The 14,598-nt window shown below is 32.9% G+C and overlaps 1 protein-coding gene across 16 annotated transcripts in view; it reads right to left on the bottom strand.

Moving 5' to 3' along the window:
- Positions 1–12,590, bottom strand: part of LOC128863158 (uncharacterized) — a 184,065-nt gene extending 171,475 nt beyond the window's left edge. For 4 of the 16 annotated variants that reach the window (XM_054102132.1, XM_054102148.1, XM_054102149.1 and 1 more), the window contains exons 1-2: positions 6,344–8,724; positions 3,374–4,198 (exon numbers count right to left, since the gene is read on the bottom strand). The gene's annotated coding sequence lies outside the window, so the exon portion shown is untranslated. The other 12 variants (XM_054102139.1, XM_054102134.1, XM_054102142.1 and 9 more) reach the window with 12 other exon arrangements.
- Between the last annotated feature and the right edge of the window lie 2,008 nt (positions 12,591–14,598).

Raw genomic sequence — 14,598 nt, 5'->3', positions numbered from 1 at the left:
ATCGCGCGCTCGTTGTGAATTCAATAAATCTTCACTTCGCTTTTCTGCCTTATTTATTGTACTTTATTTGTCATTCACTTTTTCGCGTATGTTTTATGAGGTTTTGTGTTTTATATTTTTTGTTTGAATTTTTGGATTTTTGTTTTGTTTGAGCTTTTCCTCCTTTTGAGCTCATAATATTCTCTGATTGATGTGACAGCGTAATTAATTTTCGCCACATGTTCTTGAGCAGTTGGGCGGTTGGCTGGCGTTGACTGGCTGGCCATTTGAGGGTTTAAGTGGTTCCTGAGCCTTGGGATGATTGACTTTCCGCGCACTGCAAAGGTACGATGCGTTTTACAACTTTTACTTTTTTTTCTCGTGCAACACAAACATATAATTTATTTTCCCCTGAACTTTTATTATTTTATAATTAAAAAAACGCGCCACATTTTCCGTCATTTTATTTGATTGGCGACCAGCCGGATAGCCTTTTGTGAGCTTTTGTTTTCACTCGATGCACTTTTTAATTGCAATTTTTCCTACACTTTGTCACATTATTGCCATTTTTTGTTTAAAGGTCATTGTTGTTGTTGCGCTTGTTGTCAGGAAACACGCATGCCGCAATCCATCAAGAGATTTCAGTGCGCCGCAAACGCTTACCATCAAGTGTTCGTATGTTCAAGTGTGTACATGGATGTGTATATATGTATGCATGTGTGTATATATATGTAGGTATGTATGTGTGTATGTTTGTTTGTTTGTATGCTGCTCATTTTCCTTAATCGGTTTTCTGTAATGAAGTGCTACGTTTCGTTTAAATTGAAAATTATTTTTAACTCCACGTTTGTTTAATTCACATACGCATATATACACACACACACATTTACATATATGGGCACTTGTATTTCCATTCATTTACGCGTTTGATGAATGTTCTTGAATTAAGTGTACTTATGCGGCTGAATGGGTTTATTGCCTTACGCGCGCATAATTTATGAGGTTCTTGTATATTTTTTTAGCAAAAGAATAGCGAAAGATTTAGTGGTTTTGGGCTTAAGAAATCATTTGCAGATGTGCGAATTTGCTGTAACCATTCGGAATGCGATGCAAGTACTACTTGCCCTAACCGCTCTTAATTCGAGACCCTACGATTTCTTATCATATACACCCCGTTGGAAAATTATAAACACACTACTATTTTTTTAATAAAAATATAGTTTGTACGAAAAGGTGGCACAAAATTAATCATCCAGTTTTGTTCTTGAATAATTTTTTATTAAATGAAAAAAAAAAATTATTTTTAGTGATAGAAATCTTTATTTTGGCCGGTTTGTCCTCCATTTGCTTATTTACATATTGCAGCTATCCAGTTCACAAGTGTGAACAATGTTTTACGTACGTTGCCATTTACAAAAATTATAAATCTTCCGATTGGATGATTAATTTTGCGCCACCTTGTACCAAGTAACCCCAAATTTTAAACCGTGTGCACAATTTTTTTTCCATATTTTTAACTTTCCATAATTTCATTAACGCTTTCAACTTTTAACAAGAATTTTTAGAATTTTTCTGGGTATGCAGGTTAATAGTCCATTGAATTTTAATATAAAGAAGTACAAATTTTAAATTATAAAATACCGTTGATTTATGAAATTTTTTTCTTCAGCCATTTGCTGCCATTTCAAAAAAAGACGAGTATTTATATTTTACCTTTTTCTCATCTGAGCAATTGAGTGATTTTTACTAAGCGAGGCGGTTATCTATTCCCTTTAGTTAGGCACAGAGGTTCAACCTTCTGTTAGGCGCAAAGGTTCAAGTTGATTCAAGTGACCTTTTTTTGCTGTAGTGGCGTATCAACACTTAATCTTTCCTTGGCATTTAAATATGGCGATAATAGAATATTTGTTTTTTAATTTAAGTTTTTTTTATTTGAAAGTTAAATTAATTATAGAAAATTATTTCATTCAAATGGCCCGGTCGCTCTAGCCCAATGGGATGGTGTGTAACTACATCTGCCATTCGAATGCGGCAAAACACTGTAGGTCCATCATTTGCGAAAAAAACAATACTTTTTTATTATTTTTTCTCTTATAAATTTCAAATCAATTTTCGTTTATACTTGGAAATTCGACACACCTTTCCGTGCTGCAAAAGTCATTGCGCCTAACAGAAGCTTATAGTGCGCGTTGACTATTCACGTCTTCTCAGCTGCCTGATAGAAGCAGTTGTTAGCTCTGAAACTATGGCAAGCCAGAAGCACAAATACAGGTATATCCTCGCGAGAGTATCGGCCCGAGAGTTGAATAAGCTTTCGAGTGAATAAAAGTACGTTTATCGGCAAGATAAAGTGAACTTTAATATTAGCGAGTAGCGAAAATGGCCCTAAATAGTTTAATCCTCTCTTAGTAACAAACAAAAGCAGATTCTGGAAAAAATTCGAGATGTATTAGTGTCCATATTTATTGGAGCGTCGAGAAAGGGATGAGAATAAAGGCACAGCTTTCTTACCTCTGTTTCTTGACGTTTTAAAGTTAGCGTTAGTTTAGGGTAAATGGGTAAATTCAGGCAAGAGCCGCCTTAGACAAATAATCAAATTCGCTCATTGAAATACCATCAGAGGAAACATGAGCACACCAACAGCGAGAAGGCCATAATTGCCGCTTGGCAATCGGAATAAATGTTTACCTCACTTACTTTAGTTACAGAAGTAGGGAACCAATCCAATCAGGAAACCATTACAGTGCTGCGGTAGCTTAAATTTAAGCTTGATGGGGGGCTACACGCAGAATATTTCTCTACCAACCCGTCTGTGCATGGGTCGAAGATCGCTTAACATGTTTGTCAAGCCCTGTCTATAAATGTTGCACCCCATCCACTGCTCTTTTGAGAGAATATGAATCGAAAAAGTACCGCTCGGAGTCAGCAAAGATTTATTTTCATTGAACAATCACTATGGGAATGAACTCTAAGTTTTTAAGAATACTAAAGTGTCCGTAGCTTAAGTCTTGCTTTTAGTCCGATCACTTCAATCTGATTACGGCGCGTGCAAAGGCAGTTTTTTGTTTGCGATGTCTCCGGGTTCTGCATTCAGCATTGCGTTGAGCGCTAGAGTAGGAGTGGTTCGATAATGCAAAGTGGCGCAAAATTAATCATCCTATTTAGTTTTTCAATTTAGCATAATGAACATTTTATTTAATATTAAATCAAATTTAATTAAAAATAGAAATAAAATTTGATTAAAATTAAAAAAGTTTCTTTCAAAGATTATAATTTATGTTTTTTTTTCAAAGCTAATCCTGCCCAAGTCAAATATATATAATATTATCCATTATTTCGACAAAAGCTAATTTATTATTTTTTTTATAATTTAATTTGTGTTGCATTAACTCACCTGCATATAAAAAATGTAGCTAACAAATTTCGCTTATTTCGTATCCTTTATGCAAATCAGTGGCTCCAAAAAATAGCAGGAATTCAGTTGCCACTTAATAGCGCAGACAAAACCGTTATTATATGTAAATAGGCGTGTCACTGTCACGTACCGAAATACTATTTTATTTCGTACGAAATTCACTGAATAGGAAATTCCAAAATCGATGCGTTGAATTTTGTAAATATTTGCGCACTTTTTGTGGCTCACACTTTTGGCACATAAAAAAAGTTTAAAGTTTTTTTTTGACACAAAAACGGTGTTTGTATTATATTCATAGAAAATAAAATTTTGCGTTTTTTTCAAGCAGCAGTTTTATATTGATTTTTTATTTTTTCACAATAAAACTATTAACAATTTTCAGTTGTGTTTTCAATATTTAATTGTAGTTCAATTTCCTTTTGGCTTTTAGCAGTGTGCAGCTGTTGCACTGTTAGTTTTTTGTTGTTGCATTTGTAGTCATTTTTTTTTGTGTTTATTGTTTGATACGCGCGCACTTTGTTGTTGTTGTTTTTTAATTTTCCATTTATTCACGCTTTCACAGTTTGCAATTATTTGCTATATATTTTTTGCGGGGTTTCCCTTTTTTGATTTCAATTTAGTTTTTCACTTTGTTGCTGTTTGTGGAATTTTCTTTTTTATTTCACTTTATGCTTTTTTCTATTTAGAACACTTTTCTGTTTGTTACATTCACTGCACTCTTACTGCTGTTTTTAGTTTTTAATTAGTTTTTAATCCTTTGTTGTTTGCTAAATCCTGGCTGTTTGTTGTTTTTGTAGCTGCGCTCTAAAATGATGGCAAAAAAAATAAAAAACAAATGAATATTTTATTTTAGTTTCGAAAATGCAGCAAAACAAATGCAATTAGTTGTGATTGGCTTTTCGAAGACTAACACACTTTTTAATAGAAAAAAATGTTAATATAAAAATTGAGTTTGCCTGGAATTTAAATTTTAAATCTCGATGCCGGTTGCTTTTATCAAGTTTTTTTTTGTGGGGATGCCGCGCTAATCCGCATCGTGCGAGTTTCAATATATTTTTTATTGCGCGTTGTATGCAAATAAGTTGATGAAAATATTTTGCAGCGCCTGCAGAGTTTTTACTGCCTGTTTCTACAATAGATAAAGCAAAAAAAAAAAACAATCAAATATCCGCTCAAACTTGCATGCGGATGCTTGTATTTGTGTTCAGGAGAAGTTTGTTATTGTTATTGTTTCGTGAGCCAAATTATGTGCTTTAACTCTACATACGCATGCCTAATTAAATATATTTTAAATTACATTTTTTTACTTCAGCCAATTATTAAATTTAACTTAAACTTTGAACTTTCTGTAATTTATAGTTTTGTAATTTAATTTATTTTAAAAGTAAATTTTCTGCAATTTAAAGTTTTTTTATTTAATTTTTTGGCCACAAAATAAAAATAAAAAAAGTGTTTATTTATTAAAAACAACACATTTTTAAATTACAAGGAAATTTTATTCCGAAAAAAAAAAAAAAAAATTTATTTTTTCTGAAAAATTTAATATTTATTTTAAAAGTAAACTTTCGGTAATTTATAGTTTTTTTATTTAATTTATTTTAAAAGTAAATTTTCGGTAATTTATAGTTTTTTTATTTAATTTTTTGGCAGAAAAATAAAAACTAAATATAAATAAGAAAAAAAAATAAGTAAGAAAAATAAAAACTATAAGAATTAAAAAAAATAAATGTTTATTTATTAAAAAAAAGAAATTTTTAAATTAGAAAAAAAAAAAATTTGAAAATAAAAAAGATAAATCGTTTTCTTCTGAAAAATTTAATATTTATTTTAAAAGTAAACTTCCTTTAATTTGTAGTTAGTTTTATTACCTGTTTACAAGTTTTTATTTTACTCATTTTTTTAGAAAGTAGTTTGTTTTTGTTTCTTAAAAAATTATCACAATTATAATTGTTTATAAAGAGTTCAAATAATTTATTTACTCTATTCTACTTTATATGTAGGATTTTCGTTAGTTTTGTGTTTTAAAAAACTTAATTCCGCAATTTGTTTTATTAAGTTTTTTTAACAGGTAAATTAAAATTTTTTCACTTTCATTAATACAAGAATTAACTAAAAAATTATATGGAAGAATTAAAAAATTATAATATTGAAACTTTTAGCCTTAAAAAGTTTAGTTTGCCTAGACTTAATATATTTTTTTCACCGCGAAATAATAAAATTGGTTAAACCAAAAGTAAAGTTTCGGAGCTCAAGGTTTGCGTCTCTCTGGATAAAAGATAAATTTTATTTAATGAGAAGTTCTGCAATTGCTTTTTTGCGCAAAAACTAGAACATATTTGGAAGTCATCAAAATAGTTTGAAAATAAAATTCATAACCCAATAGTCTTAGCTACTCGTGGCTTTCTTAATGCAATACAATTTTTCATAATTATATTTCTAATACATATTCTACTTTTTTGGGTGTTTGGCCGAGCTCCTCTTCCCTTTTATGGTGTGCGCCTTGAACTTCCACAAATGGAGGGGCCTACAGTTTTAAGCCGCCTACGAAGGGCAGATGGTTTTTTTATGGGGAGATTTTTCTAATCTATAAATTAATAAATAACTAGTTTCTCAAACTAAGAGTCAATATTTTGCTACAAATATTTGTCTATTTAAGTTTTTATCTGATTTTTATCTAATTTTTTTGTTACACAATTTTAAAAGTCAATATTTTGCTCAAAACTCCTGTCTATTTTATTTTTTAATTAATTTTTTTTGTTATGAAATTTTGTTAATTTGCGCAAAGTTAATTTGGGAGCTACTTTTAAAAGTCAATATTTTGCTAAAAATTCCTGTCTATTTTATTTTTCATTTAATTTTGATCTAATTTTTTTATTATGCAATTTTGTTAAGTTGCGCAAAGTTTGTTAAAAAGTAAATTTTGATAGTTTTTTATTAAATTTTAGCTACATTTTTTACTTAGCTGCTCAATTCTTATGGAATAGTTGGCGAGAAATCCTTAATGTGTTGGGGTGCTGAATTAGAATTTTGCAGAATTTTCAAATACTTCACAGCCAAAAAACTTGCAAATCCTATATACCAACAAACTCTTAGAAAAACTCCTCATTTATTAACTTTTTTATTTACTTTTATTATTTTACTGTGTTACTTTTTTATTTTGGTCCCTTAATTTTTTTATCGAATTTTTATTTATTTTTTCCACTAAACTGTGAGTTTGTTCATTGCTTTTGTTATTAATTTTTCGCTATCAAAAACACTCCAGTCACTTTTTGCAATCAATTTTCAGCTGTTTTTTTTTATCAGTTATTCAACTTTTCGCTCACGTTTGAACGCATTTGTTGTTTTACCACTGCACATACACACACACGCACTCGTACATACACAGTTAATATCTTTCGAAAGCGAATTTAAGAAATATCAGTCTTCAAAGAAATTTCCGTTACATATTAATGCACATACACACACGCACACACAATTAATTTTAATCATTCGAACATTTTTTTATCAGCGTAGTACCGAATATTTCTTACGCAGTGTCGCAGAATGGCAGTCTGGCTTCTGCAATATTTAATATTTTCATTTAGCGGTTGCAGTTTGTTGTTGTTGCTTTATAAGTAAAAAAGCAACTTATAAAGCAACATTGTTTTTTTTTTTTAATATTTGTGCAATTTTGCGCATTTGCACCCTTTTATAATCACCCCACGTTAACTTTTGTTTCGATTCTTCGGCGGCAATTTCCCCACTTTTTATAAATTAAGTAAATTTTATTTTCTGATTTTTGTTGTCATTTATATCTTCGCAAATTAGTTAATTTTTCAGCTGTGCGCCGACAAACTAATTATATTTTTTCATTTTGTATATTTCTAAAGCAATTTTGTTGTCTTTGTTGTCGCACACGCATTTGGTGCTTCACGATTTTCATTTGTAGGAATACGGAGAATTTGCGGAAAGAAATTGGAAAAATAGTCACGAGATTCGCCATTCGATTTGGTGCTACTGTTTTGCTGCTGACAAAGTGTTGTGCTTAGATTTTAGTGGCAAAGGCGCGGTTTTTTGTTTTTCTGTTTTTTTTTTTTTGCTTTTTCTGTTTGGTTTAAATTTTTGTTAATTTGTGAATTCACGTTGATCGGAAGAATTCCTTTAATTATTTCTCACATTTTTTCTTAAGGAGAAATATTTTATTTTAAAGCGAAATATCGAGTTCCTTATTGCCCCATTTTATTTAATTGATTTTTCTGAAAATTTTTTTTTAGTGAAATTCTCAATTAAGCATTCGGGTGCTCTTAAATGAGTAAATAAAGCATTTTTAAATTTTAAAATTTTTATATTTTTTAATTTCAAGTACTCTTGTAAAGTAGTGTTCGTATATCTGCCATGATTTCAGAAATAAGAGCGCTAATTCCTGTTTAGTTTTTATTCTGTTGCTTTGTTGTTTTACACATTTTTTTATTGTTGTCGAAATTTTTTGTTCAATTAAGTCCTTTTTTCCATTTATATGTGAGTATTTTGAGCTTTGAATTTTTTTCAGTTATTGCTTTTTAACATTTTTTCCAATTTTTTGAAATTTTTTAGTTATTGCTTTTGAACAGTTTTTTAATATTCTCCAATTTTTTGAAAATTTTTCAGTTTTTGCTTTTTAACAGCTTTTTACTATTTTCCAATTTTTTGAAAGTTTTTCAGTTATTGTTTTTTAATAGCTTTTTACTATTTTCCAATTTTTAGAAAAATTTTCAGTTATTACTTCATTTTATTTTTTTCATAAAAAAATGCTTCAGAAAAAACTTTCAATATTTAATTATTTTGGCATTAAAGTCAAGTTTTTGAATTCGTGATCACGAAAAAAATTTTGTTCGAGAGAAAACATTTTTTGGTACTTTATCCATTTTATACAATTCCTGAGTTCTGCATTTTATTAAATTTTGTTTCTAATTTCGTTTTTTACCTAGCTTTGCTTTTTCAATGAGATTAGATTTTCATTTATTTTTTTCTTTACCCGCAACTCAAAGAAATATTTGTTCACATTTATTAAAGTTCCAAGCCTCAAATGTTCCTTGATTTTATTAAGTTTCTAACTAGTCCAGTATTTCAAAAATTATGCATTCTTTAGTTTTGTATACATTTTTTTAATTAATTTTTTAAATTTAGTTTTCAGTTCTGATCTAAGCTGGATCTCTCCATTTGTGGAACAACATCAAGACGCATGCGGCAAATAGCAGAAGGTGCTCGGCCAAACGCCTACCAGAAGTGTACGCGCCAATTATTGATTTATTTAATTTTTATTTTAATTTCGTTATTTCGTAGTTTTTATTATTTTAAATATTCTTCAGTTGCCGTACTTAGTTAATGAATAATTTTTTTGTTCAGCTTTCGATAAGACCTCCTTCATCATATGCACAGCAAAAAAATTCGTATCCACAAATTTCAGTTGTTTGTCAGTTCACATCACCACCGCCAGTTCAAAAATGATATCCACTTTTCAGTTTATAAAATCTTATTTTTTGTGATATTTTTCGGAGCACTTCGGTATAAAATTTTGAAGAGGGCCCCTTTTTTATAGAGCCTTTTACTATTCTTTATGAAAATAAATTTAAACCACCTCGTAGGAATTCAGCTGTTGTAGTTTGCCGGAACAAGCCAACTTAGAATATTTTATTTGGGGAAAAATTTGAGCTTGTTAAATTTTTTTATATTTTTCATTAATATTTATATTTTCAAAAAATGTTTGCAGTAAAAGTTTTGAGGTTAAATATTTAGTAAGGCTTAGTTTTCTTGTTTTCAGCCATTCCTCGTATTATTTTTTACAGTTTTATATCGCACTGATTTAACAAAAATAACCGACTTAAAAAATTGACTATTATTTTTAAAAAGTTTTAAATTTCGTTTTGGTTTTCCTGTTTTTTTCAAATCTGCATACTTTGTTTTTTTTTCAAGACCCAAATTTAAAATTGTTTTTTATCAGCTTTAATATTCTAAAACGTTCAAGTTTTTCTTACAATAAATGTAAAAAAAAAATCATTTGAACATTTCTTATGTGTTTTTTATTATTTTCTCATTCAACTTTAATTTAATTCAACCTCGTCGCACGCGCACACTTTGCTTTATCATTTACATACAACCATACTTTGCATTTAGTCATGTACGCACAGATGCACATAAATATCTACTCAAATATTTCTATTTGCATTTGTTTTTGCACTGCTTCCACATCGTCCCTTGTATACCATAGTTAGAAGTAAAATTTTATTCTACTTTCGGCATTTTTCAATTTCACTTTTATTGTGACACTTCCTTCGCTTTCGTTTCACATGCCTTCAAATAATCGAAAATCGTGCACTGGCAAAAATCCATTTTATTATCTTTTTCTATGCTATTATTTTTCTTTTAAATTCCCCAAAGAGATCACTAAAGGGCGTTGGGTAAGTCCACGCGCGGTCCACCACACAAATTTACTTAGTACCGTCTGCGTTTGCGTTGGGGGTTGAATTGAAGAGACGATGTTGAATTGATGGTTCGGCTGCTGCTGATGTTACCGCCGAACTAAATTGAGTAGCCAACAGACAACAGTAGTAAAGACTGTGACTGTGACTGAATTGCAGAGCTACACTCAGTTGGTACAACACAGAACAGAAAGTATGAAAAAAAAAAACAACAAAATATAAACAACAGCAGAGAGTTTTTCACTTCACTTCAATTGTAAAGCAGTGCGCGACGGTGACTTGTCGTCTTTATTGTACTTGTATATTTGTATTTATTTAGTACACGTATTGTTGGCTGAAGCGCTCGCGGGCACACAGACTTACTGTTTGATTGGTTGGTTAGTTAGTCCACCACCCGTTCAGACGTTCTATTCACTTCGATGAACATCTTGTAACTATTTTCGAAACGCGAACGCAACTGCAGAGCAGACCACACCAGAGACCAGACCAGACCAGACCAGACCGTCTGCGTTGACAGCAGACCAGACGTACCAAGCAGTAGTAGCAGTAGTTGAAGCAGCAGCAGCAGCAGCCACAGAAACAACAGAAAAGTAAAGCAAGCAAGCGAACCAAACAACAAAGCGACCAGCGAACCAAAAGCAGCAAGCAGTGGCAGCAGCAACAGCGCATACCATCAACCAACACACACATTCATTTATCTTCATGTGTGTGTGTGTGTATGTGTGTGCGAATGCACACCATATCCCATATGTTGCTGTCCACCGCACCACATACCACTCCACCACGGCACTGCCCTTGCATCATTCACCACCCCAAAACCATGCCTGTTGACTGCCGTCATACATATACTCATGCTCGCACAGTAACTCAGCTGCTGCTGTCCATATTCGTCGCACCATGTCAGAGCAAAAGCAACGCAGAAACAGAAACAGAAACAGAAGTCGTAGCCATAGCCGAAGCCGAAGTCGGACGAAGCAGAGATATAAACAAAAGCAGAGCGCAGAGTAAAGAGCAAAGAGTGGTGTGGAATGGCGTGGCGCGCTGGCCGGCTGGGAAACCGAGACCCCAAAGCGACAGTCAGGCAGTTAAACAGAACATTAACACAAAGAAAAGGCAAAAGCAATAAAAACAAATGTAAGTAAAATAAAGAGTAGCCGAAGCAACATCGGCAGTAATCCATCAGCTTGTTTGCCAGACTGATTGTAAAAAATTCAACCGAAGAGAGCAGAAGCAACAGTCTCAACAGCACTGGTAACAGTAACAGCCCCAGCAGCAGTAGCAGAATTTTAATGTACTATTGGCTGTTGGGGCGCTGTGGAGTGACGAGTGTGAAATTGCCAATGGAGCTCGATTACAAATACACACAAGTGTAGCAATATGATGTCAAGAAAAATAAATAAATGAAAAAGAATACTTTTCTTAAGTGAGTATGTTTTTTGTTCGGTGCATTTGGCGCCCCCTTCAATAGCGTATTGCAATGGCGTGAAATGCAGAAATTGGAAATGGTGGGCTCTCGTTGATTTTCAATTCTGAGTTAGTTGATTTGCGTATTTTAGTTAAGGCGCCTTTTGCGTTAGTATTTTAATTGGCGGCGTAAAAAGTTTAATTACATTTCATCTATGGCGCATTACATTTGAGGGTTATGCAAGCGATTTGCATAGAAAATATCTGTCGAATGAATTCATAATCAACGTAAATTAAGTAATACTCGATGGAAAGGAATTTCAAATGAATTTTAGCTTTAGTTTGTATTAGGAAGTTATCGAATGCGTTAAAATAGGGCTGCCTATGAGCTCTTCCAACATTTTATAAAAAATCCGCTGGGAATTCAGAGCGCTGATACTGCGTTATGGAATGGATTCTTTGTATGTTCTAAATTTCATAGCGCCTCTTGGAAATGAGAACCGTCGTTAGCATTCTTGGAAAATCGTCTAGAGTTAATGAGATAGTCTGTAAGTTTTCATATTAGCCTAGCTTTTTTTCAGACCCTGCCCACCGATGCCAAATTGCAGTGACTTGTGGGGGGGGCGGTAGATATAATCTAGTGAGAGTTGGCTTCAGGTTCTACGACCACTTTGGTCTTATAAGATTAAATTATATAAACAATGTTATGATGGAATTATTCCAAATTATTACCAAAAATTCAAAATTTTCCTAAAATTTTCGAATATTATAACTTGGCTTCTTTTGATTTCTCAAGTTAATGCAGTAACTTATAAACTTTCGTAATCAATATGCCAATATCCAAAATTTAAAACGAAAATGAAATGACTAGCAGAATCGACAACAGGCTTATTTGCTCACTAACAGCATCACTAATACCAGACAATGTTATTAACATCCATTCCACTGTTAACCGCAACAATGTTAATGGAAGATCTCTGTAAAATGCTATGTAGTATACGATGCGCACACAGCACTACCTTCATAACTACGCGAACTAAGTAAGCTCCACAAGATTTCTGCATTTCTTTCTGAACTGCAGCAGCAACAACAAAATGAAATAAGTTCACACTAATTTCATACCAATCAAATGCAACTTATGTTTTTACCTCACCGAACAGCGAAGAATGACCGAACAGCGAAATGACCGACGGCAATACCGAAACAACTTGCATTAACTGACGATTCACGATCGGCACAATAAGAAATTTTTAAAACAACAATAACACTATTAAATGACAATTGAGTAGCGCGCGCACCGTAGAAGAAAAGTGAAGCACTTGTTTTGTTGCTGGCAAAGAGCGCACTAACGAAAGCGAATGTTGGGCAAAGTGTTCTTTAGCGTGTGTGGCTCCAGCAAATGGCAAATAGCAGCAGCGCAGTCATATGTATTGCTTAAGTTGATAAAATGAGACTTGACATTTTCATAAGCATTAGTGGTGAGAAGTACTATGTACATATATATGCACCGTCAAAGAGTGTCTGAAGTATTAAAAATGTAGAATATTGCAAAGAAGGAAAATAACGAAGAACTGCTTATATATAAAAACATTCTAGATTCGCTCTTACGCTCTTTAAACGACACTCATTCTTCCTCTCACTCTCATTTCTTGGCCCACCAATTGGTTAGTGGTTGCTGCTGCTGCTGCTGTGGAAGCTGTGCTGTTAACAGTGCGCGCTGTTAATTGTCCAGCTTCAATTGTACGCCATTTTTATCATAATTGCTGGCTGTTCTAGTAATTTACTCCTATGCGCTCTCATTTTCAGTAACTAATTTATATGCACTTATGCATGTATGTAGGAGTAAGTTTGTGTGAGTACTACTCTCACTCTTGTGTTTTGCATTTTCGGCTTAATGCATCTCTCTGCCATTTGTGCTCTTCCTAATCAAATAAACTTAAGTTATGGTTTTTTGTTTTACTATATTTCACAATTTCATTTAGAATATTTTTATAGTGTGCTTTTAATATTATTACTGCTACTCTGGTAGATGTTTGCGCTGTTGCCACCAAAGAGAATGCACCAATATTAGAATCATTCTGATAACTGCCACCGCGGCTGACAGCGCTGCTAGCTGCCTGTTAGTTTTTGTTTCCAATTTAATGAATGTTACATTTTTTTAAATGATTTATTCTATGCCATTTGGATTTCGTGGTATTTTGAAATACATATATGTGTGTGTATGTGTACGCACATGAATACATATATAGAATATGTTAAAGTGATGCATGGCATCATCTGTTGTACACTTAAAAAATATATACTTTCTTAAGTACATTAATTGTAAAATGCACAAGCATTGTTTTTGTATTAAGCTAAGCTACATTAATATTTTCAAAATCTAAGTTTTCCCCACTGTAATGACGAAATTTCCCTCAATTGTTGTAGACATTTGACTTTTACATTAGTCATATTTGCCTGCAAAAAGATAAAAAGAAAATATAATATGTAGGTCATGTTTTCGAAATATAATGAATTAATAACTAGTTTGTTTTATGCAGATCTTCGAGCGATGACTTGAGCGCCACTAACAAAATTCCGCAGGTGGCTAATATTCAATTCACTTAAATTCTCAGACGTAGTTGAGAAGTAATAAGAACTAACATGTCTAGACAGCAGCGGAGTAGATGCGAAGTTGAACTTATTCCATCATATTCCAGTCAGCTGTTACAGAAGGTACTCGAAGTTTTGAAAAATCTGACAGTGGTCTGCTAAGATCTCTCCCACAACGAAGGGAAAGTGGTCATATTAGTAGCATGTCAATGCCCAGTGCTAACTGAGCTGACTTCAGGTCCATCTATCCCAGAGCAAGGGCACACTCCTTTGTCTTAAAAAGGCGTGTGGGAGACTTCAACTTACTTCCGTTCCTAAAATGAATACCCGCGATGACTTTTTCTGAACAAAAGCGAAAAGCTCGAATCAAATAAGAGCTTGTTTTTACGCTTTGAGGGAAAAGTTTTTATCGGAAGTGGCGCACACAATCGTCGCTCGATTCATAAGCAAGGGGTAATACCCTTTAACAGTATGACATTCATCGGGATACCCTTTGTTTTTTTTTTTTTTGTCGGGACAACTAGCCAGTGTAGCACTCAGACATTAATTGAGTCCATTGTACTACACTTGGATTCCCTTTTAATTTTCTTTAAATCTACCCGATCTCCGAAGAAATCTGAGTAGCCAAGGAGCCAAGATGGTCGCTTCTTAACACATCAGTGCCAAAGACCTCAAACCTGATTCGGGCGAAGGCGGGGCAGACACACAGGAAGTGGTCCGCCGTCTCATCCTCCTCTTCACAAGCTGGGCAGAGTACACTGTCTGAGATGC

This window comes from Anastrepha ludens, chromosome 5 (genome assembly GCF_028408465.1).
Source record: "Anastrepha ludens isolate Willacy chromosome 5, idAnaLude1.1, whole genome shotgun sequence".
Lineage (NCBI taxonomy): Eukaryota > Metazoa > Arthropoda > Insecta > Diptera > Tephritidae > Anastrepha > Anastrepha ludens.
The sequence above is the reverse complement of the archived record's forward strand: the minus strand, read 5'-3'. Positions and strand labels throughout refer to the sequence as shown.